This window comes from Cucumis melo, chromosome 12 (genome assembly GCF_025177605.1).
Source record: "Cucumis melo cultivar AY chromosome 12, USDA_Cmelo_AY_1.0, whole genome shotgun sequence".
Lineage (NCBI taxonomy): Eukaryota > Viridiplantae > Streptophyta > Magnoliopsida > Cucurbitales > Cucurbitaceae > Cucumis > Cucumis melo.
In genome coordinates this window covers 2,790,982-2,796,981 of record NC_066868.1, presented here as the reverse complement: position 1 = coordinate 2,796,981, position 6,000 = coordinate 2,790,982, and positions in this window count along the sequence as shown.

Sequence of the window (6,000 nt, the reverse complement as noted above, 5' to 3'; positions counted from 1 at the left end):
ATAATTTCTTTTACAAATTAAATGGAGCAGTGTTGCTGACGTATTGAATGATGTTTGATCATCTGATACACTCTCAGGTAGTAAAATATTATACGAATGTTGTATAGTTCTGTTTTTTGTTGCCTACTTACATATGTTTTTTTAATAGATCGTGTGTTGCGACAGTTCATTATGTTGCAAATGTCACTAGAGTTTAGCTTTACAGATCTGACCCTGCACCAAATTGATTTAAGAAGCAAATATGATCAAGATTGGTGCAGGATTTATGTGAAACATACAGCAATGTGGCATTCGCGACATAATTTTTGCACAAAGGCAAGAACAACATGAGTTGTCAATATCAGATAACTATTTTTTTTTGTACAAATCGATTACCAGACGCTTCATCACCCCTGATAGCGCTTTATTATTGCATGGTAAAAATTTAATATGATTTCTTTGATACATTTAATACAAGTATGCACATTTTTTATTTATATTATTTGCAATCGTTTAGAATAATTTTGTTCAAGATGTACACGCTTACTCCATGGAAAACAATATACAAGATTTGAGCTCAATGTGTGACCAACAAACTATGGAAGATATAGAATAAATTATTCAGCAGACTCAACGATTCAATGTTGCTGACACATATGATAGACGCATTCTACATAGATGACGGCAAGGTGATGATGTCGTAGAAGGAGATGAAGAAAATTAAAAGTTTGTAAATTAATTTTAAATTCTTGTAAATTTCAATTTTAAATGTATAATTATACTGAAAATCCATTTCTTATTTGCGCAAAAATTATGGTCATACTACAAACTTAAGTGAAAAATAATTCTTTAAAACTTAAAGAAAAAACTTACCTAAAAATATACAATTTTTTAACTTAAAAATTTGCACAAAAAATCTCATATAATTCACTATAGTTTCAAAATTTAGACCATCAAAATGTGTTAAAAAATTTCTAATGCACTTAAACATAGAAATTAAAGTTCGTTGTAAATGATTATAATAATCATAATAATTTTGGTTCGATTTGGACACAAATAAGAGATTTATTAGTTAATTTTTAATAATTTAAACCACAATAATCCTAATAAAGACTTGATTGATTAATTAGTTAAATGTTTTTACTAAGAAATTAGAATATAATAATCATAATACGGGTTCGAATATTAAATTTCTTTTTCAATTATATATTTGCTTGATTACGTTTTTTTTACGAATCAAACCATAATTTGATTAATTAATGTTTAAAAAATTAAACCATAATAATTCTAATAAGAGATTGATTGATGAATTCATTAAATGTCTACGTTTTAAAAAATACGGCGGTTTTTTCTAAGAAATTAAAATATAATAATCATAGGAAAAATTTAAATATTATGTTTTTTTAATAATATATTTTGATGAATTACGTTTTCCAATTTTGTTTTGAAAGAAAATGGAGGAAGAATACCATATATAAGTCATTCTGTTTATGCCATATGGCTTGGATTTAGTTGAAAGAGGGGGAAATCTCTGACATATATATTTGTTTATTTGTCATTTTGTAGGATTAGAAAAAAGAAAAAGAAAAGTCTTTCACTCTCAACATCTCCCCTTTACAACCTCTATATGAGTGAGAATTTCGAAAAATTAATCTTTTCTAAAAAGATTTTTAAGATGTTTATTCGATACATAACTTCCATATAGTCATGTTTCACGTGGGAGGTTAAACTGATCAGACGCTAACATGTATTAATGGAAGTCGTGTACCCGATACACGACTTCCTGCAAAAACCAAAATCACTATATTTTTAACAATAGTTTGTCCAACCACTCTATTCCTATCTTTTTTTTCTTTTTCAAACTACACTACTTTTGTCAATATTTTCAAAAACCACTATATTCTTGAAAGTACTCCGGTAAAATTTGGCAAAGCTAAATAAATTAATATAAAATTAGTACCAAAATTTCTATCTCATTTAAAATGTGGCAAATCAATATGTCATGTCATTTACTATCGGTGTGAGTTAACTCAGGAATAGGATCATTTAGAAGTATTTTTCAAGCCTTAGAGACTAAAGTATCTCTTTCGAAACTTTAAGTACAAAATAAGATTAACCTTAAACATCGGTGATCAAAAATGTAATTTGTTCTTAAAATTTTCACTTTACTTATAGTTAGGGTAATACGTTGGCTAATGGATTGATTTTCAGTGTGATACAGATAAGTTTATACAAGGGTTTTGATTAGTGAAGGTTTGACTCCTGTTAAGTAAGCATGACATGTTATATAGATAAAGCATTTTACTGGCACTGTAACCAAAGTACTTAAAAAGGCTGGTTTATAAAATGCTTGGACCTAGAGGTGGTTGTAATAGTTTCACTATTAGAACATTTCATAAAATTATTAAGTTTTGTTTCATGATTCTAGGGGTACATGCTAAAGATTTTATGTTACTGAACTTTGAGTTTTGCTGAAATTCTTTACTTTATAAAATGGTTTAATTCTTTTTACCTAAGTTACAAAGAGTTTACTTTCGATGTATGCATGCAGAAAGTAATTAAGGACCACCTCGATATACAATCACAAGTGTTATACTTATAGTTAACAAAAATGAGGCTCTGAATTGAATTACATTGATGCAAATCACAAAATATAATCAACAAAAGACTGATTAGAATAATTGATTTTCTTAGTTAAGAGAGATTTTAAATAATAAGAGAGTCCGTTGTTTCTAATCGCAATAGAGTTAATGCTAGCTTTTAAGAACATTGGTTATAATGTCCTCGTTCATGATAAGATTATTACTCATTTTTTGGAAAGCCATTACTTTTGAGCTAACCGTTTTATAGTGAATTGAATTGCACAATGAAAATCAGAAAGTATCATTTTCCATAGTGTATTCTGGTGTATCAACAAAAATTGAAAATAAGTCTCAAACATGGCTTTCCTTGTTATAACAAAATACTCTTAAATTGGCTTTCCTTGGTAGGGAAAAGATCGAAATGTGTACACATTTACCAAAGTTGAAGTCCTTTATCTAAGCTTTCATACCCAATTTGGGATTATTGTATACTGTAGAAAAACAACAATAGGGCATCATGTTGGTTAAAAAGTTGAAAATGAGATAACAAATTATGAATGGAAGGTTGGAAAATATGAAACGGCTCACAAGTTTGATTGTCAATTTAAGCTTGTTTGTTTCTAATGAAAATAAGGTGCAAAATTTGTTGAGTTTGGTAAGACGTGGAATATCCCACCTAAGTTATTTTGTAGAAAGAAGAGTGACTTCAAGCATATAAAAGGTATCCACCTCGTTTGTTGACAAATGTCCCAATTCAATATATATAATTTAAGCTTTTGTATATTGATTCAAGTTAAATTCTCTTTTGCATTTTCTAATTTGAGAGTGAAAAAACATGTGAGTAGTCAAAATCTTTGAAGAGAAGAGTGGCTTTATAATTTGGTTTTGAAGAGAGCGAGAGTGGTTTTGTAATTTGGGACGTGTAGTGAAAACTATAGTGTGTGATTGTAATAATTTTTCACATAGTAGTATTTTTCTTATTCATGTTTTTTCTTTAGTTTAGGAGTTTTCCACGTAAATTTTTTTGTTTTTTAGTTTTTATTGATTTTTTTAATTTCTCTGTTAATTTTTTTTATTCTTTGTTGTAGAATTGGGAAGTTTTGTTCCAACAAATGGTATCAAAACCATGAGCTCGTAGTTTCTTGAATTTCTAAGTATGCTATGTAATTACAGTAGTGTCTAACCTTCCCCCTAAAAGAGGAATTCTAGAAATAAGCCACGGTATTTATGAATAGTGTGAGTTATATTCACTATTTGTGGTGTGTTGCTAGGAAAACAAGTAGATATGTCAAGCTTCATGAGTTCTATCAAGTTTGGTTCCAATTGATGAGAGGATGAACTTTGACTTAAAGCAAGAACAAGTCCAGAATATGTTGATACAAGTCGGTTTACACGAGTGCAAGTTAAGCAATGACAGTGTTTTCTAGGGCAATCCAAGAATGATTCTAGTAGAGGTTCATAAAAGATAGTCTTTAAGCTGGAGATAGGTTGATGGGGATGTGGACCGTCTGAGCACATAAAAAACAGAGCATGTTCGTCAAAGGGTTTTGGATCAAATGTTGACAGTGTCTTTCACACTAATGGCTTCTTCTAAAGAAGACGATAGTCATCCTCATGGTATGTCCACTTTACCATGATAAAGGATGTGATTTTTACGATTCCACAGTTTTCACACGAATTTTGATTTGGAGGTTATGCAAGGTGTATGGTGAAGTTATGTTGATGGCTGAAGAACTTCCAAGTGAACCAAGTAGGTGGAAGTTTCACCATAAATACCAGCAAAGTTTATTTAGCACATGACAAAAAGGGAAAATTCTTTGGATGGTGGTATTCGAAGTGGTTTGCTCTTCATGGTGGAGTGATTTATAGTTCTCTAAGTTGACAATTATGATTGTCGATGAAGACAATGAACGATATGGATTCTTCAAACATCTTGCTAATGTGGAATTTGTTGAGTTTGACAAGATGTGAGATATCTCACATCGATTATTTTGTAGAAAAATGAGTGACTCCAAACCTGTAAAAGGAGCTCATCTCCTTTGTTTACAAATGTCTCAATTTAATACGCTTTAAATTTTTGTGTATTGACTCAAACTAAATTCTCTTTATTATTTTCTAATTTGAGAGTGAAAAAGGGTGTGAGTAACAAAAGCTTTGGAAGAGTGGTTTGTTTTGTAATTGGAGAGAGAGTGAAAAATATAGTATGTGTTTGTAATAATTTTTCATATAGTAGTATTTTTTTATTCCGTGGTTTTTCCCCAGTTTGGGAGTTTTCCATGCAAATTCTTGTGTTTTCAACATTTAAATGATTTATTTATTTATTTATTTTTATTTTTTATTTTTGCTTATTCCTTGAGTAGAATTAAGAGGTTTTGTCCCTACAAAATTAGTATGAAATTGTTCAAATGTATCATCCTCGTGATGGACTTAAAAGAGAAATGTTTTGTACTTCCTCATTCATCATAAGCACATTAACCTTTAGTTTGAATAAAACTAAAACATATAACCGAGAATTATTCAACCTATATCACTCTATCTCTAAAGTTAAATGTGTTTAGTCTGGAAAAATACTATGTCGGGTGACACTATGAGAATTTTTCTATAAGACATGTGAGTGAGGATAAAACATACTGAAAAATCCGTTGTTGGTTTATGGGGACTACTTTCATTTTGATAAGCGTTTATGCAATGATATTTTTCTAAAGCAACTCAACGAACACAACACATCTTGCAATGATAAATTCTTGACCAATCATGAGTTGTTCTGATGCATCATTTGTCAAATTAAGGAACAGATTGTTAATGATTAAATTCGAAATTAATTAAAAGTGGATACATATATGTGTCTTTCCAAATAGAAATTGAAGACGTAAGTGGAAAATTCATAAAGATGCCATGTGTTTTCTTAGCTGGAGAATCTAATAAAATAATTTGACCTAATTTTGTATTAATATTTGGGCTCAAATCTATTTAAGCCCAAAAATACATCTAAACGAATCAAGCCCAAATCACATAAAACTCATATTAGAACTTGAAATTTGTCGAAGGTGATTTTCCAGGAAGAATCGTTTTTAGAGGGATGGATGGGGAAGAGAATAGAGAAGGGTGGAGAGAGAAAAAGAAAAAGGAAAATCACATGATCTAAACTAAATATTATATAAAACTAAATAAAATCGTCACCTTACCAAAAGTTTATCCAACATGTCACATTATTTTCTTTCTTAGTTAACTTATGGTCAAATTTAAATCACTCCTATTTTATCAGATGTTAGAGGATTTCAAATTATAATGATTTTGAAAACCATATAGTTCAAAAATCTTCTTCTTCTTTTTTTTTTTTTTTTTTTTGAGATGTTAAACAATTTTTTTTTTTCTTTTAACAATTATGATAACATTTTTAAGTTTAATTTTTACTAAGCTTACTTGTTTTCATTGAATG